We start from the raw sequence: 20654 nt of genomic DNA, 5'->3' as shown, positions 1-20654 counted from the left end.
AAAGGACAGCACTAGAGCCCCCACTTTGCCCCAAGAGGCTGCTTTTAATTCTGTCTACTGAAAGGGAGAAGCAGGCGGGGCAGCAGGTCTAAAGTGCTGCCACAAACTCTTTGCCTGTGTTATTTATGACACCTGAATTTCGGCTAGCCAACCCTGGTTTATAGCCAAAGAGATGATGGGGCACGGTGGCGCTTTTGCTCATCTGATTACACAAACACGCCAATGTATGCACCAATGATACTAGTGTAGCCTAGTGGTGCAGTTCGGCAATTTTAGACTCTGGGCTAAATGGTCTCATGGGAGCCCCTCTCTTCTCTAGACTTTGTGTCCTGGCCCTCGCTGCCAGGTGAAGAACTGGGATTTGGGTTCTTGTCACATTCTTTCTGGCATAAATCTGAGCAGTAGACGGGCAGAGCAAGGGTTAAAGGTGCCCCACCCTTCATTTGAAGACAAGGTGGGCACAAGCCTTGGTGTGGCAAATGGCCAGCATTTCTGCTCTGGCCAAGCAAAGGGGCCCTTTTGCAAGTGGGTTGGGCCCTTGAGGTTTGTTTGGGTTGGTGCCAGCATCTCCATGTCACTGGCAATGGAGGTGCCAGTATCTGGCCGTGGCCTTTAGGGGGTGTCCTATATTGCAGGCGTGGGACTCCTCTCCGACAACCTCTTCCAGGATTCAGCCCCTGACTCTCTAGATCACTGTCTCCTTCTCACATTGATCACTCTCACGTTCCCCGAGGCCCCAATTTCACCTCCCGGGATCTGCTCTGGTTGCCTTTCTCCAGCTCCCTGATCTCGTCTCCCACCTCTTTAGGATCCATCCATCCCTTCCAGGGTGGGCCTCAGCCTTATTTTAGGGTGTGTTGCTGCTTCGCTCCCTCCACAATGCTGCAAGCCATCCCTCCTGCTCTTTCCTGACGGCACCCCTGGGGTTCCCAGATCTCACCTGCATGGCATGTCTCTGTAGGTCAGGAGTTCTGCGCAGTGCTAGCATGACTTACTAGAAAAATGTCTGACCTCAGGCATGTGGAATGTGCAAGGAGGACCCGCCTATTGCCAAGACCCCCTGGGGATGGGGATGGGGATGGGGAAGGGAATTCATTTAATCTCTTGCATTGCCTTCTCAAAAACTGTTTTAGCAAGTCCCTGAACCCGGTGGGAGTTTGTGACAATAAAACCACATTGTCATCATATAGGAAGATTAATATTGGTCATATTAAAATTCTGCAGATGATGAAAATGATAATCTGTCTGAATTCACAAAAGTAGCAAAGGGAAATTAGAGACAAACAATTCCAAGGAGAGAAACAAAGATGATTGAGGCTGGTTTTAGAATGCAAGTCAGATATGCAAGTCAGATATATGATGAAAATTACCTGAAGCCTGATTCTAGCCAGGTTTACTCAGAACTAAGTCTCATTTATTTCAATTTACTTCATTCCCTGGACACAGAAGTTAAATCTTTTCGCAGTGCGAATGCACAGAGCCTTGCATATCAGGAAATGCCAAGAGAACCATACATTTTAGCATAGGGTAAAGAAGATTAAGCGGCCTACGATGGCTGGCCAAGGCTGCCATAAAGCAAAGCGACAAGAATTGTTCCCACTTGTCAGTGAGTGTGGAACAAGAGTACGAGGGTTGAAGTTGCAGAAAGGATGATTTGGGTTATATATTAGGGGAAATTTCCACTGAGTAAGAGCGAGTATTGAATTATTGTTTCACACTCTCTGCTTCCCCCAGTTCCAGCAGCAGCTTTACAGTCCTGGTGAGAATTGTAATAAACTGGTGTTTTTTAAAATGTACTGGTGAGGAAGCCAGCCAGCCGGCCAGGGTGCAGGTGGCCAGTCCTAATCCCAGAGCAACAGGAGCCCAGGAGCTCAAGAACCAGAAGTTGCTTCTGATGGCCAGAAAGGCCTTTCCAAGGCAGATCCAAATCTTTCTTTCCTGATTACCCTATATACCGGTAGTTTCCTGCCATTTTGTGTAGCATTGCCCCCTAAAGCCCTGGCTATATTCACCCCTACAGCTGTGTTTGGCCTTTGAAATGTCCCTGATCCACAATCCACAAATGTTTGATTTTTGTAAACAATTAAAAACAAAATTACATACTCCAGAAGATATGCAACGTTGGAGGTCCATCCTCCGATCTCCTTTTCGCTTGACATTTTTGCAGGCTGCGATTGCGAATGGTCTCCTTGCAGAGCTGGATCAGAGAACTGAAGCTGCCCCCTGTGGCGAGACCGGTTGCCACATCTCCCAATGCAGCCATAGGTGCCAGCTCCCTGGGACCTTGGGTGTCCGAGCACCCACAAATTCCCCACGAAGGGGCTGGGCACCCACAAATTTGGACACCAGGGCCATACACGCTGCATGGCACCCACGGCCCCGGGCACCCACTGTTGTGGGGCCAAGCTGGCACTCCTGAATGCAGCTCAGCTGCAGCTGGCAGGAGTGGAGGGCCCTAACTTAGGGAAGGGCTGCAGCTCAGTGGCAGAGCACCTGCTCAGCATGCAGAAGGTCCCAGGTTCAATCTCTGGCAATTCCAGGTGGGGGTTGGGCAAGGCCCCTGCCTGAATCCATGGAAATCCACTGCCAGCCAGAGTAGGCAGTACTGACCTAGATGGACAAGCTAAGGCCCCATCTGCACTGTACAGTACAGTTGAAGCAGTATTATACAGTGGTACCTCCAGTTGCAGACGGGATACGTTCTGGAGGTCTGGCTGCTGGACTGAGGTTTTCATAACTGGAGAGAGAATTTCTGTGCATGCATGCGCGCACACACAGAGCGGTAGAGTGCTTCTGTGCATGCGTGTGTGGCAAAAACCTGGAAATATACTTCCGGGTTTGCTGCTTACATATCCCGAAGTTTACGTAACCGTGGAGGTACGACTGTACTGGTTTAAGCAGCCATCATGGCTCCCCCCCAGTGGCATCGCAATGGGCGGGCAGGGGGGGTGGTACACTCCCAGTGCCACGTCTCCGGGGGTGACAAGGCGGCGCCCCAACGCACCGATGCAAGCAGCCATCACAACTCCGCAGCTGCATGTGGAGGATCCTCCGTTTGCGGCTGCAGCCGCAAGCAGAGGATCCCGGCACTGCAGCACTGGAAAACTGCTATGGAAAACTATGTACGGCACATGCGCGCTATGTAGCAATGCCCCGCCCTTGGGTGCATGTCATGTTTGCCGCTCTGGGTGGCCGAGCGGCTTCCTCCGCCACTGCTTCCTCCCAAGGATCCTGGGAACTGTGGTTGTTTGTTAAGGTTTCTGGGAGTCGCTAGGAGGGTCCCTTGCCATTCCCCTCACATTTCCAGAGTGGTTTAACCATCTATCCCCAGCGAACTCTGAGAGATAAAGCTGTATGAAGAGAATAAGCACCTCGTAACAATTCTCAGCAACACTTTCACAAACTACAGTTCCCAGGAAGCCATGACTGTTAATCCGGGATAAGAGCGCTTTAGATGTCACATGCAGATGTGGCCAGATGTATAACAAAATACAAGAACTACACAGGCCAGAGATGTAATGGAATAATCTTATCTCATCTGGTGTTGGATAGAAAGGGCAGCCCAATGGAGCAGTCTAAGCCTGGCAGAAGAATGTCTTTCTGCGCATTCCTTCCATCCACATCTCAGATGGAGGGAGGCTTCGCCAAAAGGACTCTCCAATTGATCCAATACTTTGGCCACCTCATGAGAAGAGAAGACTCCCTGGAAAAGACCCTGATGTTGGGAAAGATGGAGGGCACTAGGAGAAGGGGACGACAGAGGACGAGATGGTTGGACAGTGTTCTCGAAGCTACGAACATGAGTTTGACCAAACTGCGGGAGGCAGTGCAAGACAGGAGTGCCTGGCGTGCTATGTTCCGTGGGGTCACGAAGAGTCGGACACGACTAAACGACTAAACAACAACAACAACAACAATTGATCCAAGGCTATGCACACCTCAGCCACTCTGCTCACCCCACAGAAGGGGTGGGGAGGTCTCCACTCTCTGCCCAGTACCTGGCTGGTTTTCCTGCACCAAGCTGCAATTCACTGATGCTGTCAAGAGCTGCACAACAGCTGCCTGAAATGGAATGCATCTCAGTTTAGCTGCAGCTACTACTCTGTACGCAGCCACAGTGGATGGGCAGGATCCTAAGGGAGGAGACGATCCTGTAACAATCCTGTTCCCAAACAGCACTTTGAATTGAGCCTGGAAACAACCCAACATCCAGGGGAGTTGGTATAAAAGAGGAGAAGCTCCGTTCAGAACTATATATATAACTTAATCTCCATTTATGAGAGCAAGGATGGCCAAAATTAGTACAGCGCAGGGCCTAACTAGCCATTATGGGGAAATGTGTGGCTTCTGCTGACCTGCATGTCTTCTGCATGGTCCCCGGGCAGTGAAATAATCATATGCTCTACGACACAGCAAGGCCCCTGTCCTATGCAAGTGGGAAGCCATGAACTGAGTCAAGAAATGCAAAACACAATGACATCACAGCCTGCTTTTTTGTTGCTAGACTTACCGAGGAGACGCTGCTCCTTGTCAGCCATGTCTGTCCCCATCACATTTTGTTAGCCCCTAGGAGTGTGTGCCGTGAACGAGAAAGTCCTCAAGTATCACCTCTGTCATGAATGAAATAAGTCGCCTTAGGCAAGCTAGTATCCTATCACTTCCACCTGCAACATATGGCAATAATAAGACCAACCTACTTTGCATTGTTGCTGTAAGGATTAGAGAGATAATAACCATGCTCACATACCGTTTCTCCCAAACCTTGGCTCCAGTTCATGGTTTGTTTGATATGAAACTGTCTCAAATTCTACAATACTGTTGCTTAGCTGGAAGAGTGTTAGCATATGAATTTGGCCACAGCTGGGACATTACACACAAAACCCAAAGAGAGATGCACCACTAATTTGGAATATCTTCAGCTATCAACTTTTGCAAAATGTTTTTTTTTACTCGAAGTAAAGCTGAAACAGACATTTTTATTTAAACAAAACAAAGCTGTAGGCAAACGTTTATGTTGATTACAGTTTGGAAGGATTGCCAGGGGCTGGGCAAATTTGCTTCATGGGCTGGATCCAGCCCCCATTCACCCCACTGGCCTTCCCTGTGCTAGCATCTAAGCATGCATAGTAGTAAACAAGGACTATAACACCAGTTGGGGGAACAATTACTTTTGGCAGCTGTTATCTTTCCATACTTTATGAGGAACGTAATGATCCCCTGTTGGTAGATAAGGTAGTCAAGTACTGTTGAACTATAAACCAGAGGCAGCTGCCTTTATTCTCTCAGGGTGGATAGGATAGATTACAAACAATGTTTAGGATTTGCTCTCCATGACTTTTGGTCCTAATAATCCATTCTTGCTCCAGTAGCAGGTGGATAATGGTAGTGCCAAATGGAAGAATCACACAATAGAAGTCTCTCAGTTTTTTCCAAAATTTAAAATGTAAAACTTAAATTCAGATTTCTCTCCAGGTGGCTTCAGTTCCCCCCATTGCAAAATCTGCATTTCATTGGGAAGGATTTCATAACTACATTTTGGATGTATGGTATTAAAGCTTGCTTTTATGTACTGTTTGACTTGAAGGATGAAAATTTGTGATCCAATTCATTGTTTCTCCAAATTCAGTTTCAGTTCTACTTCATATATCGATTCCAGATTAAGACTTGGGGTTGAATCCAGCACTGCCCATGTGCAAGAGCAATGGACCTTTCTTAGAATCATAGAATCGTAGAGTTGGAAGAGACCACAAGGGCCATCCAGTCCACAACCATCCCTTCTCTCCCCATAGCTGCCAAGTTTTCCCATTTCTCGCGAGGAAGCCTATTCAGCATAAGGGAAAATCCCTTTAAAAAAGGGATAACTTGGCAGCTATGTCTCTCCCCCACCCCCGTGCACCCACAAATTTGGTCCTCCAACCCTCCAGACCAGATTTGGGGGGCACAGAGGAGGGATGCATGGGGAAGTGAAGAGGAAGATCCATTGCACCTTGTTATGTCGTGAGTGCGATTTCAGCTCTTCATGAAGTCAGCTCAGAATGCAGTTTGTCTGACTTTGGTACTCGCCCCCCCCCCCCTGCACTCAGCTCTCACCTGTCAGCATGAGACAGCGGCCACAATTCCGGGAAATCCCTTTCACTGGCTGGCTAAACCAGGTTAGGGTAGCCAATGGGTCTGAAACCCTCAGTGAGTTAGGGACTTTCCCTGTGTGCAAAGACAAGCTCTGGCAGATGGAGCAGACGAGACCAAGAGTGAGTCCAAGGGTCAAGAAGGTGGCTTCTGCACTTGCTGTAGAGGGAGGTGAAGGGCAGATGGGGTTCATCCACCTGGGAAGGCAGCCCATCTAGGAGAAGGGAAATTCTGATCCTAAACCTCTGCTGCCTTGTGGGACATCTTCAGGAGAAGAAAAGGCTAAGGAGGAAGCCCTACACAAATCCAGGGTGAAGTCCCTAAGGTGGTTGGATGACACCTTGTCTGCCTCCTTCTGGCAACTCCTGCAGCCAAGCTTGTGCCCAACGTCTTGCTCTGCTTTCCTCTGGAGGCCAAGAGGAGAGCCTTGTTGTTTAGGCAGCCCACGAGCTCCATCCACCCTGCCCAGGTTTGTGCCCCAGGGAGGTCACTTTGGTGCGGCTAACGCAGCAGTTCAACTTCACCCCCAAAGGCTCACTCCACTGTTTGTCGAGACAGACAGATACCAACATCAACATTCAATATTACTTGACTGAAAGCTGGGGTGGCAAATTGGGTGGTGGGTATCATGTGGGGGACCCTCCTCCTCTCTGTCTCCTGGAGCCATCTCTGTGCTTCAGTCTCCTCATGTAAATGGCTCGGAAGGGATAAAAGTATATTCTTTTATTCTGAGCTCAAAGTCTCCAGCTTGTTTCACGCATTCATCTGGAAACCTCTGACTTCAAAGCTGCAAACCAGGAAGTATTTTATCTATTTGATAGTCAGTGCTTGGATCTGAAAAGCCGGGAAGCTCCACCCTGACCCCCCAGATTGTGCTGGGCTCCATCCCCAGGTTCTCCCCATTTCTGCCCTCAACCAGGGCCGGCTCTAGGTAGAGTCCCGGTGGTGCGGGGCATCAGGGCGCCAGGCCGCGCGGAAGCCATGCTGCACCCTGCGAGGGCGAGGGCGCCGGAGCGATCTCCGCCCCTCAGCGCCAGGGCGCGCGACCTGCTCGAGACTGCCCTGCCCTCAACCCACCAGATTCCATTTTGGCTTCACCTGACTTGACAGGTTCTGGGCACTTCCAGGACTGTTGGTATTTTGGGTGGGATTCAATCACATACTGTACTGGTACATTCAGGTTGCACAGCTGAAAGTAGTTTGGGCACAACAAGCAAACACAACTTTTTCCAATGAGAAAGTGATGGGCCAAGGCACTGAAAGGTACAGGATAACAACTGGGTGACACAGCATCGTATCAGCTCTCGTCAAATAATCAGTAATCAGGCTGCAGCATCAACCTCCCTGCAAACATTGTGCAAATAATTAAATGTGAAGGCTCAGTAAGCAGGTCATCTGGAGGATACCTCAGTGATACGTCATACTTCTTCCTGTCCTTTCTCTGCCTCCAGCTCCTGCCTAACGGACAGTGTTTTTCACATCAAATGTTGGTAGTTCTACTCTGGGCAGCTATGACTGGACCAGTTCAGGGTGGGATGGCTTTAGATCAGACATCCCCAGACTTCGGCCCGCCAGATGTTTTGGACTACAATTCCCATCATCCCTGACCACTGGTCCTCTTAGCTAGGAATCATGAGAGTTGAAGGCCAAAACATCTGGAGGGCCACAGTTTGGGGATGCCTGCTTTAGATCATGGGATTTTCCGGTGAATGTGTGTTTCTTCTTTTGCTGTCTTGCCAATGATTGTCCCTAACCCACCCCCTGCTAAGAAACTAAGTTGAAGCTAAGAGCTGCCATGCATTACTTAAAACAAAATTATAATAATCCTTTGACCTTACTTGATTTTTCTTTCAATAAATGACACTTTTGTCTTACATAATCTGGGAAGGGCACACGGAACTAGATTTCTCTGCTTCTAAATCCAGACACTCATTCAGTAATTAAAGAGAGTGTGTGGATGCTTTAGCTCAGGCATCCCCAAACTGCAGCCCTCCAGATGTTTTGGCCTACAACTCCCATGATCCCTAGCTAACAGGACCAGTGGTCGGGGAAGATGGGAATTGTAGTCCAAAACATCTGGAGGGCCGAAGTTTGGGGATGTCTGCTTTAGCTGAACCCTTCATCACATTCTTGAGGATGAGTACATGGGAAAGATGTGGTCATTCTTTTATCAGTTTTGGGCACCAAAGCCTTCCCAGAGGATTGCTTTCTAGCCTTTTCCCCTGTTATGCTGTTATAATGCCACCCCGGATTCTGTAACATGAGTATAAAAACCCTGCAAACATTGTCACAGTGGGGATGGCATATCGGCCCTTTAGGAACTATCTGCATACAGAAAGTCCCAAGCTCAGTTCCTGACATCTTCAGTTAAAAGGACCAGGTAGTCCTAAGGTGGTGTGAAAGACCTCTGACAGAAACCTTTGAGAGTCGCTGCCAAGACAAAGCAGACAATATTGGACGAGCTGAAAAACTATAGGCTGACTTGGTATAGAATCATAGAATCGTAGAGTTGGAAGAGACCACAAGGGCCACCCAGTCCAACCCCCTGCCAAGCAGGAAACACCATCAAAGCATTCTTGACAGATGGCTGTCAAGCCTCTACTTAAAGACCTCCAAAGAAGGAGACTCCACCACACTCGTTGGCAGCAAATTCCACTGCCGAACAGCTCTTACTGTCAGGAAGTTCTTCCTAATGTTGAGGTGGAATCTTCTTTCTTGTAGTTTGAATCCATTGCTCCGTGTCCGCTTCTCTGGAGCAGCAGAAAACAACCTTTATCCCTCCTCTATGACATCATTTTATATATTTGAACATGGCTATCATATCACCCCTTAACCTTCTCTTCTCCAGGCTAAACATACCCAGCTCCCTAAGCCGTTCATAAGGCATCGTTTCCAGGCCTTTGACCATTTTGGTTGCCCTCTTCTGGACACGTTCCAGCTTGTCAGTATCCTTCTTGAACTGTGGTGCCCAGAACTGGACACAGTACTCCAGGTGAGGTCTGACCAGAGCAGAATACAGTGGTACTATTACTTCCCTTGATCTAGATGCTATACTCCTATTGATGCAGCCCAGAATTACATTGGCTTTTTTAGCTGCTGCATCACACTGTTGACTCATGTCAAGTTTGTGGTCTACCAAGACTCCTAGATCAGGCATCCCCAAACTGCGGCCCTCCAGATGTTTTGGCCTACAACTCCCATGATCCCTTGCTAGCAGGACCAGTGGTTGGGGAATATGGGAATTGTAGTCCAAAACATCTGGAGGGCCGAAGTTTGGGGATGCCTGCTCCTAGATCCTTTTCACATGTACTGCTCTCAAGCCAGGTGTCACCCATCCTGTATTCGTGCCTTTCATTTTTTTTGCCCAAGTGTAGTACTTTACAGTTCTCCTTGTTAAAATTCATCTTGTTTGCTTTGGCCCAGTTGTCTAATCTGTTAAGGTCATTTCGAAGTGTGATCCTGTCCTCTGGGGTATTAGCCACCCCTCCCAATTTGGTGTCATCTGCAAACTTGCTCAGGATGCCCTCAAGCCCATCATCCAAGTCATTGATAAAGATGTTGAATAAGATTGGGCCCAAGACAGAACCCTGTGGCACCCCACTAGTCACTACTATCCAGGATGAGGAGGAGCCATTGATGAGCACCCTTTGGGTTCGGTCAGTAAGCCAGTTACAAATCCACTGAATGGTAGCATTGTCTAGCCAGCATTTTACCAGCTTCTTTACAAGAATATCATGGGGCACCTTGTCAAAGGCCTTGCTGAAATCAAGATAGGCTACATCCACAGCGTATAAGGCAGCTTCAGATAGGTTCAGCCCTAAAGGTAGAGAGAGGAAGTTCTCCCAAGAAAGTCTGAACACACAGCACACATTTAAAGTACATGGGGATGGGGTCAACTACTTAGTCCTGCCATCAGAAGCTCTTGCAAGGACTTCTGCTAGTGCACAGAGCCTTTCCCCATTTCCCCCTGCACACCTCCCAAATTGGCTCTGGAAGGGAGGAGAAGGCAGATTTTTTGCCAGGCGAGCAGAAATGATTGTGCTGATGGGGCCATCTGCTGAGCACTACATTGAACTCCCCCCCAAGAGTTTCTCCAAATAATCCTGGCAGACGTTAAGGGTGCTGGAAATTGTAGCTCTGTGAGGGGGAAACTAGAGTTTCCAGGATTGATTGATTGATTGATTGATATTTATTTATTACGGCCATTGGCCCATCACACAACCATTTCCCATACCAACATATATGTACTTAAACCTCCAAATTTAAAACAGCCAAAAACTACAAAAAACCTAAAACTAAAACAAAACAAAACAAAAACAAAAAACCAACAACATACAATACAATAAATTTGCAACATAAACATCGCCCTCAGCTCATAAATTAATAAAATACATCAATGTTGATATCATCTAATTACATCCTAAAACATAAATCATGGTTTAAAAGGGTTATCTGAGCCGCACAGGAGTCCGTTTTTCTTCTTTAGGGATAGGACGCTCATCAAGAATCTGGCAACCGTGAGTGATCTTAAGGGGTCTTCATCGTTTAGTAGATATCTCAGTTTGGCTTCATTTGAATCATCGGCAATTCCCTTTAGATATGGAGCAAGAAACTTGCTCCTGGCTGATGAGTGAAGAGCACAATCAAGGATTATGTGATGCAACGATTCCGGTGAGTTACCAGGATTCTTGGAGGAAATAATTTGCTTTAAACGTATGCCGTGTACACTTTGTAATGTTAGAATTTTTTTTTGAATAGTTAAGCATTGTCATTGTGGGAATATGTAGGCTTTAATATTCTGGATCTTATTTTATCTTTTAGTTTCATGAACGTTCTCAAAAGCACAGGTATTCCTGCTTTGATGAATTTCACTCTCTCTGTGTTTTGATCCACCTCTAGTTGCAAGGCACCTAGTGGCCTTGAATGGGCAATGACAAACCCATCTGCATCCAATGTGCTCATTACATCCAGTGGGATTAGATGAGCATTAATTTATGCAGCTGCATCTGATCAGGTGTGTCTGGGTATCTTCCTTTGTCAGATTGGGGAGAGGCATTTTCAGAAGACATTCCCAAACTGCACAGGGAGCTCCTGCATCCTGTCATCTCTGATGATGTTAAGCCCCTATTCAATAGTGACACTAACACTGCCTGTGTGGAACAGCAGCAGGCAAGGAGCATACAAAAGGAACTAGAGAAAGTGGGCAATTAAGCAGCAGGTAGTCCTGTATTTTGATGGGACGCGGGTGGCGCTGTGGGTTAAACCACAGAGCCTAGGGCTTGCCGATCAGAAGGTCCGTGGTTTGAATCCCTGCGACGCGGTGAGCTCCTGTTGCTCAGTCCCAGCTCCTGCTAACCTAGCAGTTTGAAAGCACATCAAAGTGCAAGTAGATAAATAGGGACCGCTACAGAAGCAGCTTAGTCCTGCTGGCCACATGACCTGGAAGCTGTACGCTGGCTCCCTCGGCCAATAACGCGAGATCAGTGCCGCAACCCCAGAGTCGGTCACGACTGGTCCTAAAGGTCAGGGGTCCCTTTACCTTTACCTAGTCCTGTCTTTATTTATTTTTTAAAAAATAAGAATGAGTACTGCAGATTCATGGCCCAGCACAAAGCCATGTTGTTGTTGTTTAGTCGTTTAGTCGTGTCCGACTCTTCGTGACCCCACGGAACATAGCACGCCAGGCACTCCTGTCTTGCACTGCCTCCCGCAGTTTGGTCAAACTCATGTTCGTAGCTTCAAGAACACTGTCCAACCATCTCGTCCTCTGTCGTCCCCTTCTCCTTGTGCCCTCCATCTTTCCCAACATCAGGGTCTTTTCCAAGGATTCTTCTCTTCTCATGAGGTGGCCAAAGTATTGGAGCCTCAGCTTCAGGATCTGTCCTTCCAGGGAGCACTCAGGGCTGATTTCCTTAAGAATGGATAGGTTTGATCTTCTAGCAGTCCATGGGACTCTCAAGAGTCTCCTCCAGCACCATAATTCAAAAGCATCAATTCTTCGGCGATCAGCCTTCTTTATGGTCCAGCTCTCACTTCCATACATCACTACTGGGAAAACCATAGCTTTAACTATACGGACCTTTGTCGGCAAGGTGATGTCTCTGCTTTTTAAGATGCTGTCTAGGTTTGTCATTGCTTTTCTCCCAAGAAGCAGGCGTCTTTTAATTTCATGACTGCTGTCACCATCTGCAGTGATCAAGGAGCCCAAGAAAGTAAAATCTCTCACTGCCTCCATTTCTTCCCCTTCTATTTGCCAGGAGGTGATGGGACCAGTGGCCATGATCTTGGTTTTTTTGATGTTGAGCTTCAGACCACATTTTGCGCTCTCCTCTTTCACCCTCATTAAAAGGTTCTTTAATTCCCCCTCACTTTCTGCCATCAAGGTTGTGTCATCTGCATATCTGAGGTTGTTGATATTTCTTCCGGCAATCTTAATTCCGGCTTGGGATTCATCTAGTCCAGCCTTTTGCATGATGAATTCTGTTGTCCATGGAGTTTTCTTGGCAGGGATACTGGAGTGGCTTGCCAGCTCCTTCTCCAGGTGGATCACGTTTAGTCAAAACTCTCCACTATGACCTGTCCATCTTGGGTGGCCCTGCATGGCATAGCTCATAGCTTCTCTGAGTTATTCAAGCCCCTTCGCCATGACAAGGCATTGATCCATGAAGGGGCACAAAGCCATGGAATAATCCAAGTACAGTACACTCATTTTCTGCATCAAAAATCTTTCCCTATGGCTTAAATATTAATTGAATTTATAGAGGTTTTTGGAGGAAAGGTGTGATTCACAAGGAAAGAGGGTGGATCTGCATTCCAGATGTACAGGTTTGTGTACTTGGGTCAGTTGCCTGCTTCCGGCTTCAGCTTGAGAATGAACTTTCTTCTGTTGTGCTGACATGCAAGAATTCACTTGTTAATTATATCCCTGTCCATTTTGTATAAGCGCAGGTGATTCATCACAGGACTAGAAGATAGATCTCCCTGCTCCCTCAGCAGTATCCCTGTGAACTATTGCCCTACAATTTAATTCCTTTTCATTTCATTATCCAGTAGAGACATGATTATCTGTGAGCAGAGAAAAGGTGGTTTGTGTATATCATCCCCACTATGTGAAAAGGGTATAGCATTAAAAAAAGAAATGAAAAAAACTGTCGCACTCATCTAAAAGGAAATGTTATATGAGTGTAGACAAAATGTTACTCGACCAGGAAAGGGACTAAGTACTTGGCCATCTTGGTGAGAGTGTCTGTATCTCCCTCTTTTCTGAGTCTGCACGCCCTAGAGATCTGCAGTCCCCACTCCCCAGATGCAGCCTGCTCTCAGAGCCAGCAGTAAATCACACTGCTCATAGTTGGATTAAACTCTTTAATAGCAAAACCAGGATCTTCACAGATTTTGCAGAGTGACAGGCCTAATTAGCATAGCAGCTCATCCCTGGTAGGTCTTGCTCCATGCATCAGTCCCTGCCTCTGCACAACTCTCTAAGTCCCTTCCTCTCTAGAGCTTTTTCCAAGCGATTGGAGACTGTGCCTGTGTTCAGCCTGCCATTGCTCCGCTCATTTCTGCTCTCTTCTGGTTCTGGGATACAAGGGGTGGGGCACTTGTCGCAGTAGGAGGGGGAGACACCCGTGACTCTTCCTCAGCCAGACTTGTCTCTGCCTCTTGACCTCCCTCCTCTCCTCTCCTCTCCTGCTTCAGCTTTTGCCTCCGAGTCTGGACTTCTCTCTGCCAGACTCTCCCAGCTCATTAAGGCCTGTTCACTCTTCAGCTTCTGACACTGTCTCTTCCCAGTCTTCGCCCTCTTTTCCCTCTGGCCACTCCTCATTGTCCCACCATCACTCCCTGGGCTCTGAACCTTCTTAGCTTAGCAGAGGTTATGATACGTTTTAAAAGAGCAACTCATTGCTGCAGTCAAGTTTTGATCTTCCGCTTAAAAGCGTGCTGCTCTGTTAGATGGGAAAACAGCTAGGTTTCTTGCTGGATTTTTTCTTCCCCTCCCTCCCTCCCTCGCCCAAGGGTAGGAATGGGCTCACAGTCTGCATTGGTTACAGGTAGGTAGCCGTGTTGGTCTGGGTCGAAGTAAAATAAAAAAATTCCTTCAGTAGCACCTTAAAGACCAACTAAGTTTTTATTTTGGTATGAGCTTTCGTGTGCATGCACACTTCTTCAGATACAGTGAAATAGAAGTCCCCAGGCACTTATGTAGAGAAGGGGTGGGGAGGGGTGGGGATGGGGAGGGGAGATCACTCAGAAGGGTGGTGGAAGTGGGTGATTGACTGACTGATAGCTGTTGATGACCGAAAACGACTGCAAATGGTTTTGCATGAAAAAGCAAGGGTTGAGATGGCTGAAGATCGCTTATCATGTATAATGAGATAAGAATCCGATATCTCTGTTCAAACCAGGTCCCTCCATTGTTTTGAGCTTGGTGATAAGTTGTAATTCAGCAACTTCTCTTTCCAGTCTATTTCTGAAATTCTTTTGTAGTAAGACAGCTACTTTGAGATCTTGTATAGAATGTCCTGGGAGATTGAAGTGTTCTCCTACTGGTTTTTCTGTCTTCTGGTTCCTGATGTCAGATTTATGTCCATTTATCCTTTGGCGTAGGGTTTGGCCTGTTTGTCCAATATAGAGAGCTGAAGGGCACTGTTGGCATTTGATGGCATACACAATGTTAGAAGATGAGCAATTAAATAGTCCTGAGATGGTATGTTGGATGTTGTTGGGGCCAGTAATGATGTTGTCCGGGTGTATGTGGCAGCAAAGTTGGCATCTGGGTTTATTGCAGGCTCTGGTACCAGTGTCCATGTTAAGTCTGGTGGTTGAAGTCTGCATTGGTTTCTGAAATAGCCACACAGAGTTCATAGGATCAGATGTCTGTGCTGGCACACCAGCGGGTGCTCCGGCAATGGGTCAGCAACCTCCCCCAACCACAGCAATCTGGATGAATCCTAAAATATATTGCTTCACCCCCCCCCCGGCCCCAGTGACTTACCCCAAATGTTAAGAGGAGGCAGGGTAGAGCAGCCTTCTTCTTGTCAGCTACCTCCAAAGCCTCCTGGTTCTTTCTCTCTCTCCCTGGCCAGATTAACACTGCATCTTCTTCCATGGACACAACCAGGCAGGCAGGGCCGGATTTAGGTTTGATGAAGCCCTAAGTCAGGCTTCCTCAACCTCAGCCCTCCAGATGTTTTGAGACTACAATTCCCATCATCCCTCACCACTGGTCCTGCTAGCTAGGGATCATGGGCATTGTAGGCCAAAAACATCTGCCTGCCCTAAGCTACTGAATGTAATGGGGCCCTTTATATGTCTATCTGTCCTTTGTCAACAACAAACCAGCGATATTTTAGGGAGCAGGCTAGCAGGCGCAGCCCATTACTTACATCATAGGAGCGTACACAACACAAAACATGTATGTAGGATTTATTTTATTTGGTTTTTATCTTATACAGTACTAGCTGACCCGGCCACACATTGCTGTGGTTCTTTCCTGTGATCCCCCACCCCATCCTGTCCCGATCCATGACGTATCCTGCCCCTCCTCCCTCCACCCCAGCTCATCCCTGTGTTTCGGTAGGATACCCTTCCCTCTGTTGTCCCTGGGGAGTGTTGGCCCCTCCCCCTGTATCTCCATACCTTAGCCCCCACCCTTCGAAAAGGAACTGTTAGGTTCTGGGTTCTATTTCCCAGCATGCACTTTTGTATGAACCCTCTGTTGTCCCTGGGGAGTGTTGGCCCCTACCCCCGGTATCTTGCTACATTGTCCCCCAGCCTTGGAGAAGGAGCTGTCAGTTTCTGGGTTCCATTTCCCAGTATTTACTTTTGTCTGAGCCCTCTGTTGTCCCCTCCCCCTGTATCTCCATACATTGGCCCCTGCGCACGCATCGTGAACATTTCTATCGGGGGTGATGATGCGTCCTGGGACCCAGAGAACTACTTAAAGAACCCCAACTGGGGGGGGGGGTCAAATAGTGAAGCCCCATAGCCCCGTAGCAACAGACAGGCCCAGACAGGGGTCATATGGGCCACTTGGCGCGGGCCTCCGAATCTAAAGGGGGTCTCGGTCAGCATATTCACAATCTTTAAAATGAAAAAAGTAACAAAAGGGTTAAAAACAGGGCCACATTATCTACCTGGCCCGGGCCCTGTAAGGGCCTGGCAACAGAAGGTGCGTTCTGAAGCACTCAAGTTGTTCAGTTCCATAAAAAACCCAGGAAGTGGCAAGGGGAAGGTAGGGAATTGTAAATGGGGTGGGGGGTGGCCACTGCAAATATCTGGGGAGAGAAAGTGCATGGTTGTTGTTGTTTTTAAAAAAAGACACAGAGGCTTACAATCAGTTGTTTCTCCTAAAATAAGACATACCCATAAAATAAGCCATAGCAGGATTTCTAAGCATTTGCGCAATATAAGGCATACCCCAAAAATAAGACGTAGTGATAGGCGCAGTTCTGGAGGGCCCCAAGGAAGAGGCAAGGCTGGACGCGTAATAAAAAATAAGACATCCCCTGAAAATAAGCCAATGTGGGGTTATTTTAGGAATAATAAATATAAGACGGTGTCTTATTTTTGGAGAAGCACGGTAAAGCCTAGGTTAAAAGGGGCACGACTGCCATTACTTAAAATGGCCGCCGGAGCCTCGCATGTGACACAACGCCCATTAAATTATAAAGTGAAAACCCCTCGCTGTGCCCCCAAGTGCGTGTTAGGAGAAATGATGAACGACTGCCTAATGCTGCCAGGCGTTTATTAATGCAGCCGCCGGGAGAGGCTTTGGGCTTGGGGTGGAATAGCTGTTTTGGTGGTTGCAAGGCCTCCTGTTTTACAGGATCTTGTGGCGGAGACGGGGTTTGTGGGTGTGGCGTGTTGTTGGGGCTAATCCCTGTGACTGCCCCACGTGTCCCAATCCATGATCTATTCTGTTTGTCCCCCTCCCTCTCCATGACCGGCGTATCTCATGACGTTTTGAAGGATGGTATTTATTTTTGTCTTGTGGATTTTTTTTTGGGGGGGGGGTTAGTGGTGCTAAATTGTAAAGTAAAAACCCCTTGCCGTGCAGGGGCCTACATAAATCAAAGGCCGTGCTGCATTCTGTGCCACCCCCCCAGGCAGGCCCTGACCTCCACTTGGCAATGTTGGTTTTTTGGTGGGTTTTTTTTGGGGGGGGCAGTGGTGCTAAATGGTAAAGTAAAAACCCCTTGCCATGCCCCCAAGTGCGTTGCTGTGGGTTACCCCCTGGCCTGTCAGGGGCCTACATAAAACAGAGGCCGTGCTGCAGCCTGTGATAATGGCTGACTTGGTGGTTTCAGTTGCTTGGTTGATGATGTCATTTGGTTTGTGGGTGTGGCTTAGATTTCACAGGAAGGGAGGGGTGGAGGAGGGTATTACGCCACTTGAGGGCGCTGTTTGACTTGGTGGAAATCCAGGTCTGTACCTGCCCAGGTGTGTGATTTGAGGGATTTTTGCCCCCAACAACGCTCGGGGAGTGGCCTGGATCGTTGTGTCAAAATTTCAGGACGATCGGTCAAGTGGTTACGGAGAAAAGTGTAGAACGCAGTTTCACGATTTTTACATTTTTATATATATAGCTTTTGGAAATGTAAATCCAGTTTTTTTCTTTGAGTTTTTTTGGGGGGCCCAAGAGAGTGCGGCTCTAAGCTATAGCTTGTTTAGCTTATACGTAAATCTGGCACTGCAGGCAGGCAAGTGTCTTCGTTGGTCTAGCACAGCCTTTTCCAGCCTGGTGACCCCCCCCCCCCCCACACACACAGACACACAGCATTGGCCACGCTGGCTGGGACAGATGAGAGTTGTAGTCCAACAATATCTGGAAGGCACTATGTTGGGGAAGACAGGGCATGGACTGGTCACCAGTGTGCATTATGTAATCCTCTGCTCTCCAAAATATAGAAAGCACGTCCTATTTCCACTTGCAGAATATTATACTCCCAGACAACAGGCAACAAACTTCTGATCTACAATTGGTTTCAGCATAGCTATTATGGTATATAATTGAACCTTTTAGTATTTTTAACATCGACTGTCCAGCCTGTCATCAAGCTTACAAAACATCTTTGAAGAATATACTTTTAAGAGTTTTTCTTTGACAGAAAACCCAGCTAAACACCCTGCCTAGCTCATGATTCCTGTAGCTCTTGGCAGTGTTGCGGCTGCTACTTCATATTGCCTTGATATCAGGTGCTGTAATGCACAGAGGAGTGCCAGGTTCTCTGCTTATATCAAGTGAGCACAATTGAATATATACATTTAGTTTGAAATTATGGCTATTGCTCTCTCTCCCACTCCCATGTAAAAAGCAATTTAACTCAGAATGTTTCCTCTTTGTGATACTCATAAATCTTATATATGGAGTACTTTTGCTGAATAACATTTATTGTCTAAATATGATCACAGCTTGCTTAACTTCCATTTTCGTGGGATGTCAGCAGCCTGCGTGCAGGACTGCCGCTGTGGCCTTTACCATTTTGAGCTTAAAATCTGTGAATATTCATCTGTGGAAATTTCAAGGAATCAGCAGATGCAGTTGCTGAGCGAGTTCCCAGCACTCCCCAGGCTTCCTTGCAGAGGATAATGTTTGGTTTCCAGGCAGAGCGCTGTGCCTTCCTATTAATATTGGTGCATTTATTGATTGAACCGACTCAAGCTTCAAATCTACAGGGAAAACAATAACCACAAGTAATGTTCTCAATCAATCAAACCTTCATGTATGTAGTAGTTAGCTTTTTCCATTTCTACTATAATAACTGGGTTTGAGTTGGTATGAATGGATAGGAAAACAAACGAGCTTCTGTGTATTTATAAATGGGGAAGGGGGACTGAATTCAAATGTTACTGAACCACATTGAAAATCAAAATGTACAAAATTAATTCAGCACAGAATAGGTTGAAAATTGTGAGAGCTGTAAAACATGGTTCAAATTTGCACTATCTAGGCAAAATGTGACATGGGTAGCGGTGTGGTCTAAATAATAATAATCAGTTCGAATCCCCGCGACGGGGTGAGCTCTCGTTGTTCAATCCCAGCTCCTGCCCACCTAGCAGTTCGAAAGCACGTCAAAGTGCAAGTAGATAAATAGGTACCACTCTGGCGGGAAGGTAAACGGCGTTTCCGTGCGTTGCTCTGGTTCGCCAGGAGCAGCTTAGTCATGCTGACACATGACCCGGAAGCTGTCTGCGGACAAACGCTGGCTCCCTCGGCCAGTAAAGTGAGATGAGTGCTGCAGTCCCAGAGTCATACGCAACTGGACCTAATGGTCAGGGGTACCTTTACCTTTGCCTATCTAGGCAAAACAGAGGAAGGGAAGAAAGAGAGGAAACAAGAAGACAGAAGTTTAGAGTCAATGAAAACAAGCAAGCCTTCATTGGAACTACAAAGAGCAGCACATTAATAAATAATGGTACTAGAAGATCTTTACAATTCTATCTACTGTATATATATATAAATGTTACCACTGCATGCACGGATATCCCAGCCTTTCACCATAACCGCTGAACCGAACTACATCAAATTAGGACAAAGCGTACCTTACCCGTCAGGGAGGGATCTTGCATAATTCCCCCCCCCAAAAAGCACACCTTTCATACCTAAAATAATGATTAAACACAAAAAAGTGGTGCCCAAATTATACATCACCAGCAGAAGCTCTGAAGACTCCAGCAGCATCCAATAGAAAGGCAGATTGTATACTGTCACCAGCAAAAGCTCTGAAGGGCGGCGCCAAATAATGACACCATCAACCAAGCAACTGAAACCACCAAGGCGGCCATTAGCAGACAACCCATAGTCAGGCCAGGGCCAAGGAATGGAGATATGGGGCGGAGGCCTCGGTTCGCATTTAAATACCCAAGCCAAGGCTGACAGACTCGCCTCTACTTTAAAGCCTATAAACTAGGGCTCTGCTCTACTTTACAAACTAGGCCTCGGCTCTACTTTACAGCCCACAGACTAGACCTCAGCTCTAATTTACAGCCTACAGACTAGGCCTCGACTCTCCTTCACAGACTAGGCCTCGCCTTTACAGCCTAAAGACTAGGCCTCAGCTCCACATTAGACTAGGCCTCAGCTCTACAGCCCTTTAAATACTATCCCGAATGGAGCCCTGGGTGGGGGGAGGGGCCCAAATAGGTTATGGGCTGACGTAGGGTGGAGGGAGGGAGGGGGGACGGGATACCTCATGGGTCACTACAGGATGGGAGTAAACACAGGGATGAGACACAACCACGGGGGGGGGGGGAACACATAGGGGGAAATGAACACATCCTCCCCCTTTCCTGGGAAACATTGACCCTGAGCATAGCTGTCAAGTTTTCCCTTTTCTCGCGAGGAAGCCTATTCAGCATAAGGGAATTTCCCTTAAAAAAGGGGAGAACTTGACAGCTATGACCCTGAGTGGGCAGGGCACAGGGATAACCCACAGCAACCACCACACTTGGAACACTGTGTCCAAATCTGGGCACCACAATTTAAGAGGGATGTTGACAAGCTGGAAAGTGTGAATAGGGCAACC

Source organism: Zootoca vivipara, chromosome 2 (genome assembly GCF_965207765.1).
Source record: "Zootoca vivipara chromosome 2, rZooViv2.hap1.1, whole genome shotgun sequence".
In the NCBI taxonomy this organism is placed as follows: domain Eukaryota; kingdom Metazoa; phylum Chordata; class Lepidosauria; order Squamata; family Lacertidae; genus Zootoca; species Zootoca vivipara.
The sequence above is the reverse complement of the archived record's forward strand: the minus strand, read 5'-3'. Positions refer to the sequence as shown.